Raw genomic sequence first — 24727 nt, 5'->3', positions numbered from 1 at the left:
AATTTCAGGTTCTACTGGTTCCCTATTGCCTCCAGGATCCAATACAAAAAGCTCACTCTGGCATTCTAAGCCCTTCATACCCTAGTCTCCTCCTGCCTTTTCAAGATCCTCTCACACCTGACCCCCCCTACACATTTTCTTTGATCCAGTGACACTGGCTTCCTGGACATTCCAAAAACAATATACTCCACATCTTGACTCTAGACATTTTCTTTTTTTCTTTTTTTAATTAGTTTATTTTTAGTTTTCAACATTCACTTCCATAAGCTTCTGAGTTTTAAATTTTCTCTTCCTCTCTCCCCAAGATGGCATGCAATCTGATACAGGCTCTACATATACATTCCTATCAAACATATTTTCACATTAGTCATGTAGTAAAGAAGAATTAGAACCAATAGAAGGAACCACAAGAAAGAAGAAACAATAATGCATTCAAATTCCATAGTTCTTTCTCTGGATGTGGACAGCATTTCTATCATGAGACTTTTGGAGATGTCTTAGATCCTTGCATTGCTGAGACGCACTAAGTCTATCAAAGTTAGTCATCGAACAATGCGGCTATTACTGTGTACCATGTTCTCCTGGTTCTGCTCACTTCACTTAGCATCAGACCATACAAGTCTTTCCAGGTTTTTCTGAAGTCCGCCTGCTCATTATTTCTTACAGTACAATATTATTCCATTACATTCACATACCACAACTTGTTCAATCATTCCCCAACTGATTGACACTCCCTCAATTTTCAACTCTTTGCCACCACAGAAAGAGCTGATATAGATATTTTTGTACATGTGGGTCCTTTCCCCATTTGTATGATCTCTTTGGGATACAGCCCTAGAAGTGGTATTGCTGGGTAAAAGGGTATGCACATTTTTATAGCCCTTTGGGCATAGTTCCAAATTGCTCTCCAAAACGGTTGGATCAGTTCACAACTCCACCATTGTATTCTCCAGTATCCACCAGTTTTCTCTAGACATTTTCTTTGGCTTCCCCCATGCCTGGAACACTCTCCCTCCTCCACTCCAACTACTGACCTCCCTAGGTTCCGTTAAGTCCCAACTAAATTCCACCTTCTACAGGAAGCCTTCCCCAAGCCCTCTTAGTTCTAGTACCTCCCCTCTGTTAATCATCTTCTATTTATTCTGTATAGAGCTTGTTTTGTCTATATTTGTTTGAATATTTTTCCCTACCCCCCATTAGACCGTAAGCTCTCTTGGCTCTTTTCGTATCCCTAGCATTTAGCACAGCGCCTGGCACATAGCAGGCTCTTAATAAATGTTTATTAATTGACTGGTTGTCTTCAGAGACACCAAAGCTCTAATTAACTTAAGTCTTAGTACTGAGAAATATGTCATTTGCTGACATTTAGCCAACAAGTTGAACCAATTGTTTTAAATAAAGCTACCAACAAAGGATCTTATTTATCCTAGCTATTCAATACAATACCCAAGAGTTCTTAACAATGAATATAGTATAAACAATCAAAATTATTGTTTTACTTGATCTTGCTTTTATACACCTTAAATACAAGCAAACATCTATTTACTAAATATCTATAATGTGCCATGGAGATTCAAAACAGAATAAGTAGTGTCTCTCTCCTTCCTCAAGGAGCATGACTCCAGAGTTGAGATAATAAATTTCTTCTACTAAATGGTAAGATATGTACACTATGATACAAATTAAACAATAAACTCTAAACATTACTAAGAAATTCCAGGTGGGAAAGATCTCTTCCAAGTGGGACACAGCTTAAGAGAAGGTTTCATCAAGAAAGTACCACCTGAATTGAGCCCACAGGCCTTTCAAAATGCAAAGAGAGGCTACTAGGAGAACAGGGGAAGGAAGTTTAAGATGGGATTAATTATGCATCTATTTTTCTTTAAATGAAAATTATGAAATTAATAAAATGCCTGGATTTTCAAGTATAAACATATCTTGTTTCATGACAGATATAGATATAATGGATAGCACTAATTGTGGCACTAGTATTTGGGAAGGATGATGAAAAATGCCCTAGTCTCAGAGGGGGAGGATCACAGATCTAGAGGTGGAAGGGGCCTCAAGGCCATCTTATCCAATCCCTCATTTTACAAATGAGGAGACTGAAGGCCAGAGAAGTTAAGGGACTTGCCTGAAGTCACATGGATAGTACTAATAATAATAATAGCTAATATTTATACAGCACTCACAGATACACTGAACAAAAACCCAAGCACAATCTATTGGTCCTTGTTTTGCCCTCCAGAACTAATGAAAACAAGCCCAATCCTTTTCCTACAGGACAGCCCTGAAATTCCTGGAAGACTATAATCATGTACAAAATACTAGTGTGTGGCTATCATCTCCCCTGCTCTAGATACAATGCTTCCTTTAATGCAAAATAATTGTTAACAATAACATTCCATCAAAAAAATCCAAATCCCGTTGCTGGGAAAAAAATAATAATTATTCATATCCTTTGACCCAGAGATCCCATGGCTAACTACACACTCAAAGGAGACGAATGACAAGAAGAAAATATCAGACCAAAATATCTGTAACAACATTTTTTAAATACCTAGACTTTTACAGAAACCTTTTGTTTTTACATTGCTTTGATTTTCCCATGTCCCTCCTTGTAGTACTTTGTGCTATATAGCCTTTTCTGTGGTAGCAAAGAGCTGGAATCAAATTCACTGAACAGCTAACCAAGCTGTGGCACATTAGTCTAATGGAATAAAACCATGTTACAAGAAAACATGAATATAGAGAAGCATGAAAAGACTTACATGAACTGATACAAAATGAATTAAGCACAGTCAGGAAAACAATATGCACAATTACAATAATATAAATGGAAAGAACAACAAATTGATAGTGAATGCTATGACATTAAGACTAAGCTTAGACCTAAAAAAGAAAGATGAGAAGGCACCCCTTCACCCTTCTTTGCAAAGGTGAAGGATGTGTGTGTAACACTACAGGTGTCAACTTTTCTGGTGTATAGATTAATTTTGCTTTCTTTTCCTCTTGTTTATTCTTTGTTATGAGTGATGGTCCTCTGAAAGGGAAAAGGCACATGGAAAGATTTAAAAGTACAGGACATTTAACAAAGGTTTCCAATAAAAATTTATTTTTTAAAAAGGACAAGAAAAACACCCCAAAATTCAATGTTACACTTGTACACAGAGATGTATACATAACATATCACTGAAAACTGATCACAAAGAACCTGTAGAAATGAAAACTATATTACAGAATGAGGAGGAAAAGTACAATAGTGGGGTAGAGGAGGGAGATAAAATGATGAATTACGTGTATTTATATCCTATTTTCCAGCACAGATTAAGGTTATTTTTTCATGCAATAAGAAAATAGAATTAGAGATTTACTCAAAGATAAGATTAAAAAAACATGAAATTAAACAAAAATACTAAGTGCTAGAAAAATTAGAAGTGGTATGGATATGAAAACAGGATGGGTAAAGAACAAAAAGGAAGTGGTAAGATTAACAGAGGACCTAGCAATCTATGACATTACAATATCAGGAAAAATGGGGTAGATTAGAAGAAAAGAACTGTAATAGGACAAAAAAAAGGTCAGTAAGGAAGACAGCAAACAACTAAAGCAAGATAACTACCACACATAAGTCCAAAAGATAAGTGAAATTTTTTTTCACTCTATAGTAAATAAACATCTCACATTTTCCAGAGCCCATCAATTTAACTAATGCTTACTGAGCAACATAAATATAAAAAGATCACTCGAGTTGGGGTCAGGAAACCTAAGTTTATATCTCTGTTCTGACACTAGTTTTATGATGACAGAAAAATTTCTCTGAGGCTTAGTTTTTTCTCATCTGATAAATATACTTACCACACAAAGGTGTGAGGAAAGTTTTAATAAATCATCAAATGTTATACAAAAAATGAGCTGCCACTTATTAAGTAACTGTTACACTGATTGGCACAAAAGATATTAATTGGGATAAAACAAAACAGTCCCTTTCCTCAAGCATATTACCACTTACCAGATGGGGGAAAGGATAAGAATAACACACAGGATTAACAATATGAAAAATTATAGCTACAAGCCTAAGAAAGGTCTATAGTGCTGAGAGATTCAAGAAGGAAAATATAATTTGTAATGCAGTCAGCAACCTCCACTTCAAAAACCTGAGAGTGAAAAACACCTTGCTCAGCAGAGATATGGTAGGCAACTGGTGGAGGATGAGGCACACACCATTAAACATGGTCAACATGTTGTTTGTACTGCTTAGCTATACTTTTTTTACAAGGGAAGGGAGTCATTGGGAAATGAAAGCCAATATGACAAAAGCATCAACAAATTGTTTTTTCCTCTAAAGATAAGATCCCTTATAGTTTGGAAGAAGAAAATACTACAGAATATTACATGGAAAAAGCCTTAAAGGAACTAGCTGTTAAAATTTCAGGAAGCAAAACTGTGGGGAGATATTATGCCAGAGCATGGGAAACAATGTGAATAAAAGCACAAAATGGGATGTGACAGGACAGGAGAATGATGAATAGTCTGATTACACTGGAATAAATAATAAATGAACAACTGCTTACATTTCTTTAGTGCTTTTAAGTTGTAAAGAGGAGGAGTAGATGACATATCTGAAAGGTGAGTTGAATTAAAATTGTGGAAAGGCCTGAATGCCAGGGCAAGGAAACTCTTATTTCATACGGGGAGCTAACCAAAGATGTTTCATTAAAAAAAAAAAAAAAAAAGACACTCAGAGCTTGCATTATGAAGAATACTCAAGTAGCAATATGAAGGATAGAATGGATTGAGTAAAGTCTGAAGGACAAATAAAGTGGTTATTGTAGAGGTCAAGGGAGAAATGAGGTGAGAGGCAAAGAACTGAAAGCAGGTGGTTGTAATAGAAGTCAAAAAGAGGGGGTAACAAAGAGATCAAAAAAAAAAAAGAGGAAAAGGACCCATACGTACAAAAAATATGAATAGCAGCCCTTTTCATAATAGGTAAAAACCGTCAACTAAGAAGGGTAAAAGTTGGGGGGGGAGGGATGTCCACCTATTGGGAAATAACTATACAAATTATAGTATGTGATTTTATTTTTCTTGCAACGGCTTTTATGATAATTACTGCAAAAAGTATCTGGATCAAAGCAGGATGCGGAAGTGCATCTCCTTGGAGAAGTAAATGATTGTTATAAGATGCAGAGGGAAGGAGAGCTCATTCCCAGCCCTATTACTTCCCTACAACACCCTTAAAAGCTCATTAGCTCTGAAGCTAAACCAAGGGCAGGTTGAGGTAGAGGAGATCAGCCTTTAAGAGAACCTTGCAAAAAAAAAAGTATGCTACTCAGGCAGGGAAAGGCCTCCCAGATCCTGCCCCAACCCCACCAATTCTAGGTTGATAACCAGGAAGTATTCAGGATGGGCCCAGATCACAGAAGTAGCTGATAAGCTAAGGAGAAGAGTTAGAATCTCAAATAATGACTGGAAGTAGCTGAAGTTGACCTCTCCATGACATAACCTAGCAGCAGAGTCAATCTGCATTGAAGCCTACCAGTTGATTCCACATTAGGAATCCAGGGTGTGAGTTAAGGTCATGTTATTCCAGGGCACTTTCTTCAAGTCTAATTGGGCAACCACAGGTCCTTTCCTCAACCCATGTCCCAAATTCAAAGTACAAATAAATGGGAGTTCAGAACACACTAATGCTGCTTCCCTTAGGGGCCCGTATAGTTACTTCTAGTTCTCAAGAGGGGAAATGACAGCAAGGACCAACTTGTAGTCATGAAGAAACCCATATATGGTACCAAGAGAGCCACCCTTTTTGTATAATGCCTCTCAACCTATCTGGGTCATTGTGGTTGGAAAAAGCATGCAGGGTGAATGCTCCTCTTGAGCAGGAGGCTGACTTACCATTCATCTCAGAAAGAACTGGAAAATTGAAATAACTGGGGTAGGCCTTAGGTCTTCTGGGAATGGAGCTCCAAAGGCTTTGGGTGAGGTAGGCTGGGGTAGGCTGGAGAGTGCAGAGGGAGGTAAGTAGGGTCTTAAGGACTAAGGGAGACTGGGGACAGGGTCAGTAGAGAAGAAGGAAAAAGGGTTAACAAAACTGTTCTGAGAAGCCATTATCTTGGAGAAGTTGAGAGAACCCCCGGAGTTCTATGATATAAATATAATGGATTATTGCTGTGCCAGAAAAATGACAAAATGGACAGTTTCAGACGAAACTGGGAAGACCACTATGATCTAATGCAGAGTAAAATAAGTAGAACTAACACAATTTACATGACAACATTACAGAAGAAAATAACTTTAAAGGACTTTAGAACTCTAAATACAATCATAAACCTCAGGTCCAGAGGAACGACAATGAATCACTCCACCCACCTCCTGTTGGAGAGAAGAGGGGACTTAGAATCTAGAACGAGACAAGCCTTTTCAGACATGATCACTGTGGGAATTTGTTGCTGGACTACACATCTTTGCTGTCAGTTTTGTCTTGAAAGACAAAAATGTTGGTAAAAAGTACTTTTAAAAAGAAGAGGCAAATTTGAGAGATATTTTGGAGGCACAATCAATAGGACCCAGCTACTAACTGGAATTGGGAGGCTCAGAGAGAAGGGTCAAAACTGATTTATAGTCCAAGCCTAATGACTGAGGAAATAGGAAAGATAAAAAGGAAGAGTGTATTTGAAGAAGATGGGTTCGGTTTTAGACATTTTCAGTTTAAGGTATCTTTAAGACATTGTTGAAAGTGTGGGATTAAAATTCAAGACACAGGATGTGGCTTAAAATATGGGTTTGAGAGTTATCTGCATAGAAGTGATCATCTAAAGCCAGCCAAGTGGATAAGGTGGCCAAGGAAGAGAGTAGAGGGAAGAGAAGAATGCAAAACAGGAAACAAAACCATTAAATTATAAATGAGCAATCAGAGCAGGAAAACCCAGAGGGTAGGGCATGGCAATGAAGTAAAGAGCATATAAAGATGGGTATGACTAACTATCAAATGCAGCAGATAGAAGAGTGAGAACTTAAAAAAAAGCCATTGGATTTAGCCATACTAAGGTGATTAGTTACTTTGAAGAGAGCTGCTAGGTGGTGCAGTGGATAGAGTGCTGGGCTTGGAATCCTGAAGGCTCTTCCTCTGATCAAATCCAGCCTCAGACATTTACTAGCTGTGTGACCTTGAGCAAGTCACTTAACCTGGTTTGCCTCAGTTTCCTCATCTGTAAAACAGCTTTCCCAAAAAATAAAACCAAAATGGGGTCACAAAAACTCAGACACAACTGAACAACCAAACAACAATAACAAATCAAAGACTGGAGGCAGATTTCAAGAAACTGAGGAGCAGAATGAAGCAGAGGCAATCTGTGTTAAATACTCTTTTTACAACTCTAACAATGAAAGAGGAGGTTGTCTTCATCGGCACAGCAGCAACTTTTATTTGTTGTTGTTGTTACCTTGAGAAGACTGTTTACAAATGCTGTCACTATAGTGGCAGGCCACTTCAAGGATTCCCAATGTTTAAGACCACCAAAAATGCTGAAACTGTCACTGGTTTCCATGTGCTCCAAATCATCACTAAGCCAACTGCTATTGATCTGCTTATGGCATTGACAAGAAGACTGGTGCCAAGAGAAATGTGTTGCTCTTTGACCCTGAAGATGGTCAATTTCAACATCTCCATTCCTACCATTCAAGAGGGCATCTTTCAAGTCAAGTCCACAGCTGGGAACACCCACTTGGGAGGGGAGAACTTCAACAGACACATGGTCAACCATTTCATTGCTGAGTACAAAGGAAAGCACAAGAAGGGCATCAGTAAGGACAACAGGGCAGCTGCCAACTGCACGCTGCTTGCAAACCTGCAAAAGATAGCTTCTCTTCCAGTACCCAGACCAGTACTGAGACTGACTCTCTCTATGAAGGTATTGACTTCTATACCTCTATCAGTCGTGCCCATTTTTAAAAACTGAATAATGACCTCTTCCACGGAACAACGGACCCTCACGGAAAAGGCCCCTAACGTATTCATAACATCACCTTAGTGGATGGTTCCACTTGTATTTCCAGGATCCAAAAACTTATGCAGGACTTCTTCAGTAGCAGGGAGCTCAAAAAGAGTTATCAATCCTAAGGAGACTGTAGCCTATAATACAGTAGTGCAACCTGCCATCATGTCTAGAGATAAATCTGAGAACGTACAGGACTTGCTGCTTATGATACTGAGACTGCTGGAGGAATTGAGACAATTCTGATTACATGCAATACCTCATCATCCCTCCCAAGCAGACATACACTATAACCACCTACTCATTCAACCAGCCTGATATGCTTATTTAGGTTATAAAAGTGAGATAGCAAAAAAAAAAAAGAGAGAGAGAGATAGCAATGACAAATGAAACCACTGTCTTGGCAAGTGTGAGCTCAAAGGAATATCCCTGCCCAAAGGGGTGTTCCTAAGACCGAAGTAACATTTGACAGTAATGCAAATGACATCTTCAATGTATCTGCTGTGGATAAGAGCACAAATAAGGAGAAGAAGATCGCCATCACATATGACAAACCACCTGAGTAAAGAAGACATTGAGTGTATGATCCAGAAAGCTAAGAAATAAAGAACTGAAGATGAAAGGCAAAGAGAAAAGATATCTTCCAAGAACTCAATTTGAATCTTATGTTTTCAACATGACAGTAAGGATGAGAAACTCCACAGCATAACTGGTGAGAAAGACAAAACAAAAGATCCTTGACAACTGTAAAGAAATAACCAACTGGCTAAATAAGAACCAAATGGCTGAGAAGGAAGAATATGAGCATCAGCAGAAAGAACTAGAGGTGTGCAACCTCAACATTACTGAGCAGTATCAAAAAGCCAGGAGTATGCCAGGAAGGAGTACTTCTTCAGGACCCACCACTGAAGAGGTCAACTAAACACATCAAAGGAGAAATGTATTCCACAAAGCTTTACATAAATTGAAGGACTCAAATTTGTAGCCAAAGTAGTGTTAGTTTAAAAGTAACATTTAAGCTACTATATAAATGAGTATCCTGAATACTTGAATATGTGCAGAAGGAGAGAAGTGAAGAGCACTACACTTTATGACTGTAAACAAATCAAAATGCAATTCCTGACCTGGAGAATAAAATCCATTTAAAATTGGCAACATTAAAAATACATATATTTTGAGGACAGGGAAGACCTATGTGTTTTTTGTAGGCAGAAGGGAAGGAGCTAGTAAGCAAGAAAAGATTTAAAGAGGGCTGAAACATTGAAGAATGTCAATCTTTCAATCAATGGGAAATGAGACAGAGGCAAAAAGTGATATATACAATAGCGAAGTTAAAGAACCAACTCAATCTCTGAAATGAAACAAAAAAATAGATTAGAATACAAAAGAACAGGTGAAGACAATTTTAAAAAACTTCCATCTAAAATCTACTACAACCTTATTTCTAAGCCTTTTCGTGTCATGAAGATAACCTTCAGTTTTTCTAAGATACCAGAACACTATAAGCTCTAGCACATTGTACTAAACTGGAAAAGCTTCTAGTGCTGATTCAACACTTCCCCTGGTAAATTCTGAGGCTACAGCAACTCATGAAGACCATAAGTTATTATGAAAAGGTGCTGTAACTTTATTTCCGTAGTGTAGGGAGTAAGCATATATCTATACCAAAGACATCACAGATCTTTTGAAATCCTGAGGTGTAGCTAACATTTAAGAAAAAACATGTTGGAGCTCAAAATTTTAAACCTTCAGCTCTACAGAAAACTACCATCTACACCACGACATGATCATGCCCCAGGTTGCATGCTGCCTGAAAAACTTCTGAGAGTAGCCTGAACCAGATTAAAAATAATTGAGAAATGTTTAATAAGATAAACAAAAATACAATAATGTTAATTTGTAGGTTTTTTTAATCAATATGCAGTCTGCAGGTATCTGCTTCTATTTGAGTCTGACACCAAGAACGCATACAGTCTGATTAGTTACACAAGTAACTAAATTTAAATTTTAGAGACAAAAGCAAGAATTTTTTAAATCTACGAATTCTGTAAAATTTACACTTATCTTCGATTTTAGTCAACAACATATGATAAAAATGCTACCTTGTTTCTTTGACCTTCTTATACCCCACAAAAAAAAATTGTTTTGAGTCAGACTGTAAAAATTAACTTAGCATTGTTTCATAATGAGAAGACTAAAAAATGTTCATCAAAGAAAACTATATCCTCCTAGTTTCATTCCACATCAATAAAACCCAGCATACTTTTACTAAAGGTTTGCCAGGGGTGAGGAGCCTTCGGCCTCAAGGCCACATGTGGCCTTCTAAGGTCCTTGGGTGCAGCCTTTTGACTGAGTCCAAGTTTTACAGAACACGTACTTTTATTGAGGGGATTTATTCTGTGAAGGTTAGATTCAGTCAAAGGGCCACACTTGAGGGCCACATGTGACCTTGAGGCCATAGGTTCCCCATCCTTGGCTTAAATATTTCTATAGCAAATGCAAGGCTTGAACAAGGATATCACAGAAAGGGTTTACAATCACAAAATGTTTGAAACCTTTGGCTTAGATCTTACAGGAACCATATAACTGATTGGAAAGTTTTACTTGCGTTATTTATAATTTCACGTTAGCCCAGGGTAACAAGAGGCATCGTTCTTTAGGAGTTGATACACTTGACTGTTCACTTCACTAGCTATTAGCTATTTGCAAAGATTACTGTACAGGAAACTTAACAATTTAAACATGAAAACAGCAGTTCTAGAAAATATTTAACAGTGCTTGCTCTCTAGATCAAGTAAGTTGCACAAACCACTTAGGTTTCCAAAGTGACTCGAGTTCCTCCAACATTATCAACTGACATTTAAAAAGCCTTACATTTGCACAACTCTCCAGGTGATAACCCTCATTTATTTAACACTTGCATTTTACAAAACACCTTACTCACAACCACCCTGTGATATTGCTAAGCATGAATGAGTACTAACAAGTTCCATTTTAACAGATGACAGTCAAAGAAGTTAAAAATTTGCCCCCAGTTACTGAGTAATAAGCTGAGAACTGAACCCAGATCTTCAGATTCCAAGCCCAGTGTTCTTAATACCCAATGTTGGCTCCCTGTATAACCTTTTTTTTAGAGGTCTAAAAATACTTGAAGCAAAGCAGAGTGGATAGAGCACATGCTACGGTATTCAAGTCTTGCCTTGACAAACACATACTAACAGAGTGACAAGGGACAAATGAGTCATTTAACCTCTTAGTGGAATGTCATCAAACTGAAGAAGTGGGTCCATTAATCCATAGATTATAAGGATCCCTGTAGCCACATGTTGACTTGGTTTTAAAATGTAGTATTATCTATTTTGTTGTATTTTTACTTGTTTTGTTAAATATTTTCAAGTTACATTTTAATCTGGTTTGCTCTATTGGACACCTCTATCTAACATACCAGGCAACTCTATAAGAGACAAAAGGAATTATGTGCCAGTAGAGTGATTATAGATGAATCCACAAGGTAAGAAGCCTTCAACAAGGTAAAAACCTCATGATATAACACTGAAGAACTTTAATACTTAGAACCGCCACTCACCATCCCCACCTGAACCCACTCCACAGCCCAAGTTAAAGACGAGATGCTGGTCTCTGTTGGTGGAAGGAAATTTCCATACTAATTAAGTACTGACAAGATTTTCAATTCAGGAGAGACCAAGAACTTTAGATGAAAGTATAGTAATAATATTATTTTGTAATAAGTAGCCTAAAGTGGAAAAGGGGGAGGAGGATACACCTCCACAAATGGTAGGATACTATAAGCTCTCACTTCCAAGCGAGTTCCAGCCTCCTCCCTACATTCAGCAATTTACTATTCATCAGCCTAGGTCTCTGCCACAACTGACTTTTGAGCGGCCAGCACTGGCCCCAGTTGGAGGCTGGGCTCTTTCCCTCAGGCTTAGGAAAATGCTACACAGCCTCTGTCCTGTCCTGATGAACTGTCCCATTCCCTCTGTTCTTGAGCCCTCTGGCCCAGCACTACCAGTTCAGAGCCCATTTTCCCTGCTACCAGCAGTTCAAAGCTTTCCAGTGCCGATGCTTTCAGGATTCAGACCCAAGCAGGCTTTTTTTTCCTGAAGGGTTGTGGCTGTCCAGGCTTAAGGAAACTCCTTGACCATGAAAAGAGGGAGAGGAAACTATGGTGTAGAGGTGGGTTTTGATTAAAGCCCATGTTATGTCCTTCAATCAGCTCATACAGCCTCAATCTAGTAGCATGGAAAGTAAAGAAGGGGTCCTAAGTTGAGCTCCGGGTCAGCAAGTGTCAGTTCTTAGGTTAAAGTTGTTTTTTTAACCTTTTTTTGAATTCTAGATCCTACCAGTGCTTCTTAAACTGTGGGTCGAGACCCCATATGGGTCCCACAATATGGAAGCACTGAAGCGGCTGTGAGTGGGAAGAGTTTAAGAAGGTAGGGGCAGCTAGGTGGCACAGTGGATAGAGCACCGGCCCTGACGGGTCAGGCGGACCTGAGTCCAAATTAGGCCTCAGACCAAATATTTGATACTTACTAGCTGTGTGACCCTGGGCAAGTCACTTAACCCCAACTGCCTTAAAAAAAAAAAGAAAAGTTTAAGAAGCTAGACCAGACCATGGAAACAGCTGAAGTTGCTTTATCTTTGGCATATAATTTCTGTTTTGAAAAGTACTGATGGATCATGGGGAAACAGAGAAAATGTCAAGTCCACCATTTTGTTGCTCCCTGTATTTTTAAAAAGATATAAAACAGAGACTGTCATATATGAGTGAAATTAAAATAAAGCCTTCATGATGTGATCAGGTAACTGGCAAGATGGCAGAGTATCAAATACTCAAAAGAGCTTGATTTACTCAATTCAGGAGTTCCTTCCAACAAAGCAGATCACAATCCATGGCCTACCCATTCTATGCATACCTTATCTATGTCTGCCCAGAAGTTCTCCATTGTGCTGGAGGCCTCTCTCATTTTCTCATGGAATTTAAAGGGTACCAGTAGACCACTCTAGCTATCAACTGTCATCCCTTATTCTTGCCATATGAGCAGAATATCTTCCTTTCCTATCCTTGATGACATTTTTCACTCCTTTTCTTTTTCAGAATTCCTCACTGATTAGATGGTTCAGCTTAGTCATACCACCTATTCACCTCTCCATTACCCTATGCATAATCCCTAAGTCACAACAACCAAAAAAAGCAATTATGGGCCTGGTACCCCTGGCATTCTACACAGTGACCAGGTTTAAAATGGTCTTTAATCATAGCAACAAGATGGGTACTCCACTGCTGCCTCTAATATGGTAGCTCTACCAGCTGGAAAACCACATCTCTATCTACCAAAACCAGCCTTTTACCAGCCTACATCCCAAAGAAAATGGTTGAAATTGGGTTCATCTACTAAGAATGAGCCTGATTTAGCCCAGTTCTGCTTCTGTTTCAAAAAACAAGAGAGTTAGAAAGATAGGCATGGTAGATAAAGTCGTGAGAGTAAGGAATGTAGCCTAGAAAGAACAAAAGAATGGTTTTCTTTAAAATGGAGGCTTTCAGGGAGATAAAAGCCAATCGATTAAAGGGACCACAGGAGTGAACAGTTCTTCTAGTATGAGAAGTCCAGAGAATCCACAGTGAACTTATAAGATGAGGAGACTTCTGTGGCATAATAGAGAAATCCTAGAAAGTAAGGAATAGAATTTGAAGAAGAATGAATACTAAATGGAAAATGAGACACAAGCGTACCTTAAGAATCTTACCAGCTTCAAGAGTCATAAAGAGAGGGAAATAAGGCAAATGCAGGATACGGGTATTCTATTTTGTTGGTTTTAAGAAAGGAAAACAAAGAAAGGGGTAAAGGCATAAATTAGGGAAAATATGAGAAAGGAGAAATTCCCTATTTCACAAAAGCAAGATACACAAGAATGGTTTATAAATATGGAGGAAAGACACGGGAGAACTGGCACTTCATGAACTAGAAAAGTAGCAAATTTTTAAAACCCCAAATTAAATTCTGAAAGTCAAATTGAGGACTTATTCCGTTTCACGAATTTGGGTGTCATCCTCGCGCAGGGGCCATGCTAATCTTCTCTGTATCGTTCCAATTTTAGTATATGTGCTGCCGAAGCGAGCATGAGGAGTTATTTCTTAATACGATTTTTTTAAAGAGGAAAAATTACCAAAATCAAATTGGAAAAAGGAAAATTCACAACAAATCAAGGAAAAACAAAGGAAGTCTATTAATAGAAACAAATTTCCTAATTATATGCCAAATAAAAATGAAAATTTAAATAAATGGATGAATATTTACAAAAATATAAAATACCCAGATTTTCATAACAAATTGCAAGAATTTAAATAATTTAATCTCAAAAATATAAATTTAACAAGCCATGAAAGAACTCTCAAAGGAAAAAACTCTAGCAACAAATGGATTTACAAGTGAAATTTATCCAATATTCAGAAAACAACGAATTTCAATCTTACACAAATTGTTTGCAGAAACAGGCAAAGAAAGGATCCTACCAAACTCCTTCTATGGGACAAATTTGGTCCTGATAACCAAAGCTAGGGAGACACAAAGCAGAGAAAGAAAACAATAGACCAATATCTCTAATGCATGTTAACACAAAACATTGAATAAAATATTAGTCGAGAGGCCACAAAAATAAATTACTCATTCTAATCAGGTTGGCTTTATACCAGAAAGGTAGAACTGGTTTAATATTAGGAAAACTACAAGTACAATAGATATAGATATATCAGTAGAAACAGAAAAGGTTTTTGATAATATACAACACTTCTCTTTGTTAAAAATACAAATAAAAAACAGATCATTCCTTAACACAGTAAATAGTATCTATCAAAAAGCAAGAGTTAGTATTAAGTATTATTTGTATTGGAGAAATACTAGAGGCCTTTACAATAAGATCAGAGGTAAAGCAAGCATGTACACTGCCTTTACTATCATTTGATATTGTACTAGAAATGTCAACTACAGCAAAAGAAATGAAAGAGAAATTGGAGGAATAAGCATAGTAAATGAGGAAACAAAATTATCACTTTCCACAGATATGACTTGCCTAGTAAGCCCTAGATATTCAACTAAAAATTTGCTACATCTTCAGTAAATTACTAGGATTAAAATAAACCCACATAAACGATCACCCTTCAACAAAACTCAGCAGGAAGAGATAGGGGAAAAAAATCCATTCAAAATAACTCTAGAATGTATAAAATATCTGGAAATCCATCTACCAAGGAATTATATGCATACAAATACAAAACAGTCTTCACAGAAATAAAAACCGACTTAAAAAATTTGGTGAAATATTAATTGTTTATGACTTGGCTGTGCCAATAAGATAAAAATGACACTATATAAATTAATTTACAGATTCAATGCCATAACCAAATGCCCAAAAGTTACTTTAGAAAACTAGAAGGAAAAAAATCATGTAAACAAAAGGTCAAGAATTTCTAGGGAAATAACGAAAAAACAAATGAAAAGGGTCTGATTTCAAATTATACTCCAAAATACTAATCATCAAAATTATTCATAATTGATTAAAAAATAAAAACATTGATGAGTGAAACACATTAGGTACTCAAGATCCAATAGCAGTCAAATATAGTCAACATAATGCTCAACAAAGCAATGGACACTAAATTACTAGTATAAGCTTTCGTGTTATGACAATTCAATAAAAGAAAAGTGGCAGAATAAACAAAAAAATAAAACCCAACAATACGTTGCATTACAAGAAACGTGTTTTTAGAGGAAATCTACAGAATAGAAATAAGAAAATGGAAAACATTTAATATGTATCAGCTAATTTTTAAAAAGCAACAGGAGATGAGATTGCTCCATTAGACAAAACAGAAAGGGAAATGCACAATATGAAAAGAGGAACAGGGAAACTGCATTACGCTTAAAGGAACCATAGAAAAAACGTTACCATTGACACTAAACATATATATAAGTGGTTAATGGAGGTGCAAGAAGACAACAACAATATGACTGCATAAGATTTTCATGTCCCTCTATTAGAACTAGGCAAAATTAACACTAAGTGAAGCAAAACGCAAATTATAAAACTAAAGAAAATTTTGTAGAATTAAGAGCTGAAAGACAGAGTATCCCAAATTGTAATATTAAAGAATATGCATATTTCTCAATATTATATGCTAACCTAACAGAAACAGACAATGTGCTAAGACACAGAAAAAATTATATACAAAAAATGAGAAACATTAAATGAAACTTTAAAGATCACAAAATAATAAAATACAGAAAAAACAAGCAGATGATACAAACTTAAGTGGAGACTTAATAATGACATCCTAGATAAGAAGTTGATCAAAAAATCAAATCAAATAAGTAGTAACCGTGAAAACGAATAACGATGAAACATACCGGAATTTATGGGTTGTAGTTAAAGCAGTCCTCAGGGGAAAAATTCTCTCTCTGAAAATATACATTAACAAAAAAGAAAAAGAGATTAATATAACAAGCTACAAAAATCAACCAACAAATGTAAAATTTGCAAAAAGCGAAAATCTTGAAAATTAGAGTAGAAATTTATAAACATTACCTAATCTGATCAAAAAAGAATAAAATAAATTGCCAAGATTAAAAATTAGCAAAGTAAAAAATATAAGCAAAACATGTAAAAATTCTGAATTTAAAAAGAAATATTATATATAAAAATATAAAATACCCATCCAATCTCAGAAAAGGATTTGAACAAGCCACACAGGACCTACTCAAGGGTAACAACTCATGATACCTTCAAGCTCTGCTTTAAAAGATAATTTTAAAAAATTATTTTTCTTTTTTAACATTCATTTTATGTTGAATTCCAAATTCTCTCTTTAGCTCCTCCCTCACCCATTGAGAAGGCAAGCAATACCTATTGTACCTGTGAAATCATACAAAATGTGTCCATATTAGCCATGTGGGAAAAAAACCCCAAGAAAAATAAAGCGAAAAAATGTTTGAATCTTCACTCGTAGTTAAGTTAGTTCCCTTAAATGACTCTATTGAGTTTTGTTCATGAATGAACTACTTGCCAAAGGGAAGAAGAATAAAGGTAAATCATCGATGCCAATAATGAACAAAAAAAAAATTTTTTAAAATACAAAACAGATCCATGAGACAATAATTATTTGCATTACCAAAACATAAAGAAAGATTCAGAGAAGAATACTAGCTCACATGGGTGCATTTAAAATGACACAGTCTAACAAAAGACTGATATTTGCCCTTTTCAGGCATATGTCTATTGCATGAATGTAATTCATTGCCTATTTTTCAACCATTCTACTTCTTTTTTGGTCTGGAGTCATTTCTAAGTTATCTAACAAGTAGTAGAACCAAGAACCTGATATAGAACTAAAAGGATCTGGCTACTAGAAGGTTTATTTCAAATTCCTACACGCTCTGTTTACTCTGGCCTGGTTTCATGTGGTCCGGTGATTTTTCTTCACTCCACAAAGAGAACTATAGAAGGAAAGGGAACAAGTATTTATAAAGCATCTACTATGTGCCATGCACTGTGCTAGGCTTAACAAAAATCTCATTTGATCTTCACAACAATGCTGAGGTAGTTGCTCTTATTATCCCTGTTTACTGTTTAGGAAACTAAAGCAGGCAAAGGTTAAGTGACTTGCCCAGGGTCACACAGCTGAGATGTATCTGAAGCTAAATTTGAACTCAGATCTTCCTGACTCAAAGCCAAGTGCCGTATCCCCTGACTCACCTAACTGCCAATTAGAGAACTATTGACGAAAGTTTTACATTAGATTTTCTAACTTTACTTCCTTTACTTCTTAATCTGGTCAATTATGTACTTTATATTTATGTGAGCTTTTCTTACTCACTCATAGGTACACTAATCCCTACGTAGGCCTACTAAATTTCATAACTATAATTTCACTGACCAAAATTACTGTGAACTTTAAAACCAACCCCCAAAATGCCAATACCTTCAACTTTCTATCATGCTGTCATTTTCAAACTTAGTAAATCCTATTATTCGACCATCCTGATAACTAATTAAATATGTTAAACGACACTAAGACAAAAACCAATCCCTAGAGAAATGTGCTGTAATTTATAGCTAATACTCAACTATATATAATGAAATGTAATTTTCCATCATACTAAATACTGACTGCCTACTAGTAAGACCTAGATCAACGATTTTCAAAATTCCAAAGCTGTGGATAGATCCTTTCTGCCTTTTCCACTACCACAGAACTTCAATGAAGTTGTAGTGTGAAAACCAAAGACAATGGATTAGAAAGAAATTAAATTAAATTAATTGATTTTAAAGCTTGGTCTCTACCACATTTTCCTTTCTTTTGTGTGCTACCTGTAAAAGATGGAAGGAAAAAAAAGTTTTTTAAAGGCAGCAGACATTTTTATAAAAAAAAAAATTAAACTCAAAGTATTTAACAAATTATCTACCATGTATAGAGCAACATGTGAGTTATTAAAGGAATTTTAAAGGTTAGTCCTGCCCTCACAGAGCTTATAGTTTAACAGGAAAAAGCAATGCATACACAGATAACTACAACAAAAATGCATCCAAGTAGTACACAAAACTAAATGTAGTATGAGGTCTGAGAGGTGATGGCATTTACTTACTGTAGTGGGTGTTTGATCTGTCCTTTCAGAAGGAATTAAATAACCAAAGGTGGAGAACACATACATTCCATAGATAGAGAACAGAAGCAAGATGTAAAAGCAGCAAAGTATAGGGCATTTTGAGAACAAGAGTAATCCAGTTTGACTAACTAGGCCATAGAAATCATGACACAGCAGGGAATATGAAAACAGACTGGAAAGGCAGACTAGTACCAGTTGTGTGAAGGGCCCTGAATGTCAGGCTAAGCAACATGAACTTAGTACACAATGAAAAACTACTGAAGTTGTTTGAGCAGAAAATCCTGTCCAGATCTATACTTAAGGAAAATCAGTCTGACAATAAAACCAAGGATATGTCTGTTAGAAGGTACGGGGTGGAGGCAGCAAGATCTGTTAGAAAAATAAATCAAGAAAGAACACTTATTAAGCACTTACATGTGCCAAACACAATGCTCAGAAGAAAAAAAGGCAAAAATGAAACAGCCGCCACCCTTAATGAGTTTACATTCTCTCAGCAGAGATCACATATACTCAAATATGCAGGTACAAAATAAATACAAGGTAAACTTACTTTTGGAGGGGAGAAGGCAGAAAGGCACTAGCAGTCAGGAGGAAGGAAGATAAGCAAAGGTTTCATGTAGAAGATGTCCCTTGGGTAAAATTTTTCAGGAAATTAAGGATTCTAAACAGTAGAGGGAGGAGAAGAGGACATTTCAGGCTTGGGGGGAAGCCAGTACAAAGACAAAGATATGGGAAACGAGTGTCATTTGTGAGAAGCAGCAGGAAGGTTAGTTTGGCTTCATCACATAGTGAGGGAAAAGGAGTGACATACATTAAGGTTGGTTAATAGGTTTAAGTCAGGATAGGAAGAGCTTTCAAAGCTCAAGAAAGGATTTGGGGAGTTTACTGAGTAGGAGAGTGACAGGGACAGACCTGTGCTTTGGGAATATCAGTTTGGTAACTGTGTGGAGAATAGACTGGAGTGGGCAAAGGCTTACGGCAAGGAGACCAATTAGCAGGCTACTGCATCAGCCATAGTCCAAGTAGGTAGTAAAGTCAGACTGTGGTAATGGGAATCAAGAGGAAGAGTAAGATGCAAGAGACCAATGTCAGGTAGCCAGGTCCAAGTAACACTATGAGAAAAGAAGGAGGAGAAAGACTCAAAAATAACGCCATGATTTCAAATATGGAAAACTGAGTGAATTCTGGTACAACCAAAATAGTAAAAGCAGCTTAAAGAGTAATTTAGGTAGGAATATACACATATGAACACAAGAATTTGTATAGTGATATACACATATATACAATGTAAATGTAAATAAGTGTTTCTTATAAATTATGTTGTTAAATATTCACCTTGTTTTCTTACATAGTTAAAAAATACTTCAAACAGTCTTTCAATCCACTGAATTCAAGACCTTTAACTTTTCAACTTTTTCAATCATACTTCCAATCCTAAGGTTAAGGACTTGATCCTGTTAGAAATCCAAATAAAGTAAGAAATGTGATGAAACAGGGTGATGAGGTATTCAAAAAAAGCTAAAGTAAATTTAAGAAGCACTCATAATAGCATCCATAACAAGGACGACAATTATTCCTCTATACTTTGCCCTGGTTAAAACACATCTAGGTAACACGTATGTTATCAAGTTCTAGGTATATTTTAGGAACACTAATGACAAGTTGAATTAGAGGATCACAGATTTAGAGCTGGACAGGCCTTAGAGACCATCTAGCGCAACTCCGTCATTTCACAGATGAGGAAACTGAGACCCAGAGAGTTCAGTGACTTGCCCAGAGTTACACAACTAGTAAGAGTCTGAGGAAGGATTTAAATTCAGGTCTTCTTGACTCCATATCCAATACTATTTACTATGCTCTCTACAGATACCAGAAGACAAGAAGGAAAATGAGAGAGTTTGGACTATGAATGGTGAAGGAACAAGGAATGTTTAGGCTGGGAAAAAGAAAACATAATTAGTGGAGAATAATGTTCAACCTTGTTCTGTGAGGCCCTGGGAGCAGAGTTAGGACTAATGGTACAAGAGAAGGAGGAAATTTCCTAAGAATTAAAGCTATCTTACAAGGACTTGATTTCCCAGTTACTGAAGAACTTCAAAGACTAAATACTTCTTCTTTTGAAGGGTATCATAAAGGAGCATAACCGGTACAGATGGTGCTTAGAGAATATAGCATACCCTCTAATGTCTCTCCTAATATCAAAGCTACATAATGCTGTGGTAATAGCTTGTATTTGTATCATGTTTTACAGTTTCCAAAATGCTTTCACATTCACTGTCAACCTTGACTGTACCTGTGAATTTCAAAATGCGTGAGGGACATTATTAAGTCAATTTTAAGGCATCCCTGTAGTATATGAAGCTGTAAATGGAAAGAACAAAGCACGAAACATACAGGCTCACACCAAGAAATTGATTCATATGTTTATAAAACGTATGAAGACCTTGTAACAATATTTTTGCAGTTTTTATACTGGGGGGAAAAAAAGAGGCACACACATCTAGAGACAGAGTTTTTAAATAAAGAATGATGCACAAATATGCTTGACTGCTTAAATTCTCAATTTCTAAAAATGGTACTAAATCCTAAAATGAAACAGAGCAGATAGTTTATACTCTGACTACTTCACTTCTTTAAAATTATATTGGGGGTACTTTGGGGTAAATTTTTCTTTCATATACAGCAAGAAAACAACGATTTAAACCCCTCTGCTCAGAGATGCCATAGCAAGACCTGAAAATCAAGCACTCTGCACCTCAAAGATGCAACAAGGCCTCATCTAAGGAATACTCTATTTTGCATGCCTGCACAACTTGTGTGGCCTGCGGGCCACCTGAAATCCTTTGGCATGCCTGTGGGCTGTAAGCCACCACCGGTTGTGCAGGTCTGCTCTACTGTAAAAAGGAGGTCAGACAGTGAGACTTGATATTTCTCAAAGTTCATATGTGAAAAAGTACACAAATATGAAGTAAGGACAGGGGATTGCCGTTTGTTGTTGTTCAGTCGTTTTAGTTGTCTGACTCTTCACGACTCCATTTGAGGTTTTCTTGGCAGACACTAGTGTGGTTTGCCATGTCCTTCTCCAGATCATTTTTATAGACAAGGAAACCGAGACAAACAGGGTTACGTGACTTGCCCAAGGTCATACAGCTAGTAAATAACTGAGGGCAGATTTGAACTCAGGAAAATGAAACTTCCTGACTTCAAGACCAGCACTCTATCCAACATCCAATGCACATCATTCCTATCTGAAACAGACAAGGGAGGGAACGCAAGCACACGTGTAGAAATACATCAAACTCAACAGGGTAAAAGGTAGACAGGATGGAAGGTTAAGAAAGAAGATAATACCAGGGAAGAAAAAATCAGAAGCAAAACAAATTTCTTGATCCTAAAGGGGGGATTAAAAGGGAAAAATAACTACAATCTAAGGGGGTATATGAATATAATGGAATATTAATGAGCTGCTTTAAGAAATGACGAAACTATTTCAGAGAATTGGGTAGTGACAGAGCGAAGTGGGCAGATCTAGAACAATACATACAAAGACAACAACCACGTAAAGAAGAAAACAATTTTGAATGACCAACCATGTCTCCAGCAGGCTTATGATGAAGCTGGTTCCTCCTAACAGAAGTAGTAGATCCAAAGTACAGAAAGATACACATTTAGATATGGTCACTTCATGGCCTTAAGACGTTTGAATATGTTTATTACAAGAAGTGTTCTCTCTCTCTTTCTCTCTCTCCCCACACCCACCCCTGTGAATGTTTCAAACACTAGAAGGATGAGGTGCGTCAACTGACTCAAAAATTTTATTTTGAAATAGTTTTCCATTTTGGTATCTCTATTTTCTTTGTCATATGGATAAAAAAAATGTATTCCATCCAGTGACACACGGTATTCAGGTCCTTTCAGTGTTAATAGGTATGAGGAGAGGCAGTTAGGGGTAAGGGAGAGGGGTAGCCTTCATGATGCCAAAATAAAGTGGCCAACTGAAACTTCTTTTAAATGCACAAAAGAAAATAGAAGGAAGTTCAAAAAGAAGCACAGATAAGGGGCAGCCAGGTGGCGCAGTGAATAGAGCACCAGCCCTGAAGTTAGCAGGACCTGAGTTCAAATCTGGCCTCAGACCAAACACTTGACACTTACTAGCTGTGTGACCCTGAGCAAGTCACTTAACCCCAATTGCCTCACAAAAAAAAAAAAGAAGCACAAATAAGCAAGACAATTCTCAAAGTAATATGTGGAATTTATTATATCCTTTTTTTAAAAAGCAAGGTAGATGAAAGAATCATGGTATCATATACACTCTCTTCTTTTTGTGTTCTACTATGTATGCAAAAATTCTCAATTTTTTTTTACATTTAAGTTTAGAATTTTAAATTGTAAAATAAAAAAAGACCAGAAAATAAGTTTTAAAAAAAAACTTTTAAAATTTCATTCAGCTCCTAAATCCAAGAAAGTTTGCAAAACTCTGGCCTGAATTTTTTTAATCATAAACCTGCAATATTAAGACTCCAGAAATCCCATTTCCATGCAGCCACCAGTGGCAGGAGATGATATCCAGAAAGGTATGTTTATTCCTCCTCCACATGCTCATTCCTCCTCCATAAATGAAACAGACAACAAACAAGAACCTGATGGTAAGCTGAATGCAGTAGAGGGATTGGGGGGAGACGTTCCTGCTGTAAAACCAAAGACAAAGGGGTCCTGTGGTTGGAAGGTAGTGATACGACACAGTAACAGGACAAAAATTCAGGATGCAAACCATAGGGAGCAACAGACTCCCTTCCATCTGGGAGTTGTAATGAGTGACTGGCTGAGCCTAAACTAGCTCACCCAGGCCTCCTGGCAGACAGGCCCAGGACTCCTGGCATTAATATCCTCGGCAAGTCTCTGAAACTCCTTCTGCTCCTCATAGACTGATATACTTCCATATACTCTTATACATACTGGAAGTGAGAAGACCCTAGCTGCATCTAACAGATTTAATCATTCTGGCTATTCTCCAGGAGAAAGTTATCATCAGAATCAAGGTCACATCAGAAAAAAGGTTGGGGGGATAAAGCTCTATATATGTCAATATTGAGTATTAGAGCGAACCAAAGTAAAGTTTCCCTTCAGAACAAATTTCCCAGGAATAAAAAGTAACTATTTAAGACTTTTAAAAGACTCACGTCTAACAAGATTAATTTTAAGTATTCTAGATCTTAGTATTCATAGGTCACAGTATTTTCATTTAGGAGAAAGACAAAGCACAGAAGGAAGAGAGAAATAAAAGGTCCCACTACAGAACAAGGCAGCACACAATGATGTGACTTGACTATGAAAGCCAAAACACTTTGGCTCATCATACCCTAGCTAGGACAGCTGGTGAAGACGCATCCTGCATCGTGGCAAAGAAGCAATGGACCACAGGTGCAGCATGAGGCACACAGTTTTAGAGACTGTGTATTAAGCACATACAAAACAAATTAGTTCTTACTTGAGAGGCTGGGGAGGTAGAAAGAGAAAAAGGCAAGGAGCCACTGAAATGTGAATGATGTTCAAAAAGACTTTTAAAAAAATAAAACTAGTATGATTTCATCAAGAACAGATAATACCAGACAAACCTCATTTCCTTTTTTAACAGAATTTTTTAATAGTAGAGCAACAGGATATCGTAGAATTTACCTAGATCTGGCAAAGCTTGTAACAATCTCTAATGCTATCCTGCATACAGAACATGGAGAGATAATAACGATGGTAGCTAGCATTCAGATAGCACACAGTAGGCACTTAAAACTTACGACTGACTAATGAAGCACTTTAAGGTTCATAAAGCCTTTTATATATGTCATATCATTTGAGCCACAACAACCCTGTGAGGTAGGTACTATTATCCCTATATTACAGATTGAAGGAACTGAGGATGAAAGATATTAAATGAATTACCCAATATCACACAGCTTGTTAAATATCTGAACAGATGTTTTTCTTACTCCGAGCCTAGCCTTCTATCCCCTCCACCACTCTCCCATCCCAGGCTTATTTCATATTATTTCC

The 24727-nt window shown here is 36.9% G+C and overlaps 1 protein-coding gene and 1 non-coding gene across 5 annotated transcripts in view; both read right to left on the bottom strand.

The window, feature by feature from the left end:
• OSBPL8 (oxysterol binding protein like 8) overlaps nucleotides 1-24727 on the bottom strand; it is a 214993-nt gene that overhangs the window by 183757 nt on the left and 6509 nt on the right. For 2 of the 4 annotated variants that reach the window (XM_027842484.1, XM_027842485.1), the window contains exon 2: nucleotides 16424-16474. The exons of 1 other annotated variant lie outside the window; for it this stretch is intronic. The gene's annotated coding sequence lies outside the window, so the exon portion shown is untranslated. Of the gene's footprint in view, nucleotides 1-16423; nucleotides 16475-20014; nucleotides 20034-24727 lie in introns of those variants that run through there. One more of the 4 variants, XM_027842487.1, reaches the window with a different exon arrangement.
• On the bottom strand, nucleotides 14035-14141 carry LOC114028310. Its single transcript, XR_003567352.1, has one exon. It is a non-coding gene; the product is annotated as a U6 spliceosomal RNA (small nuclear RNA).

This window comes from Vombatus ursinus, unplaced genomic scaffold (genome assembly GCF_900497805.2).
Source record: "Vombatus ursinus unplaced genomic scaffold, bare-nosed wombat genome assembly UNPS02014874.1, whole genome shotgun sequence".
Lineage (NCBI taxonomy): Eukaryota > Metazoa > Chordata > Mammalia > Diprotodontia > Vombatidae > Vombatus > Vombatus ursinus.
This window is presented reverse-complemented; position numbering and strand designations above follow the sequence as displayed.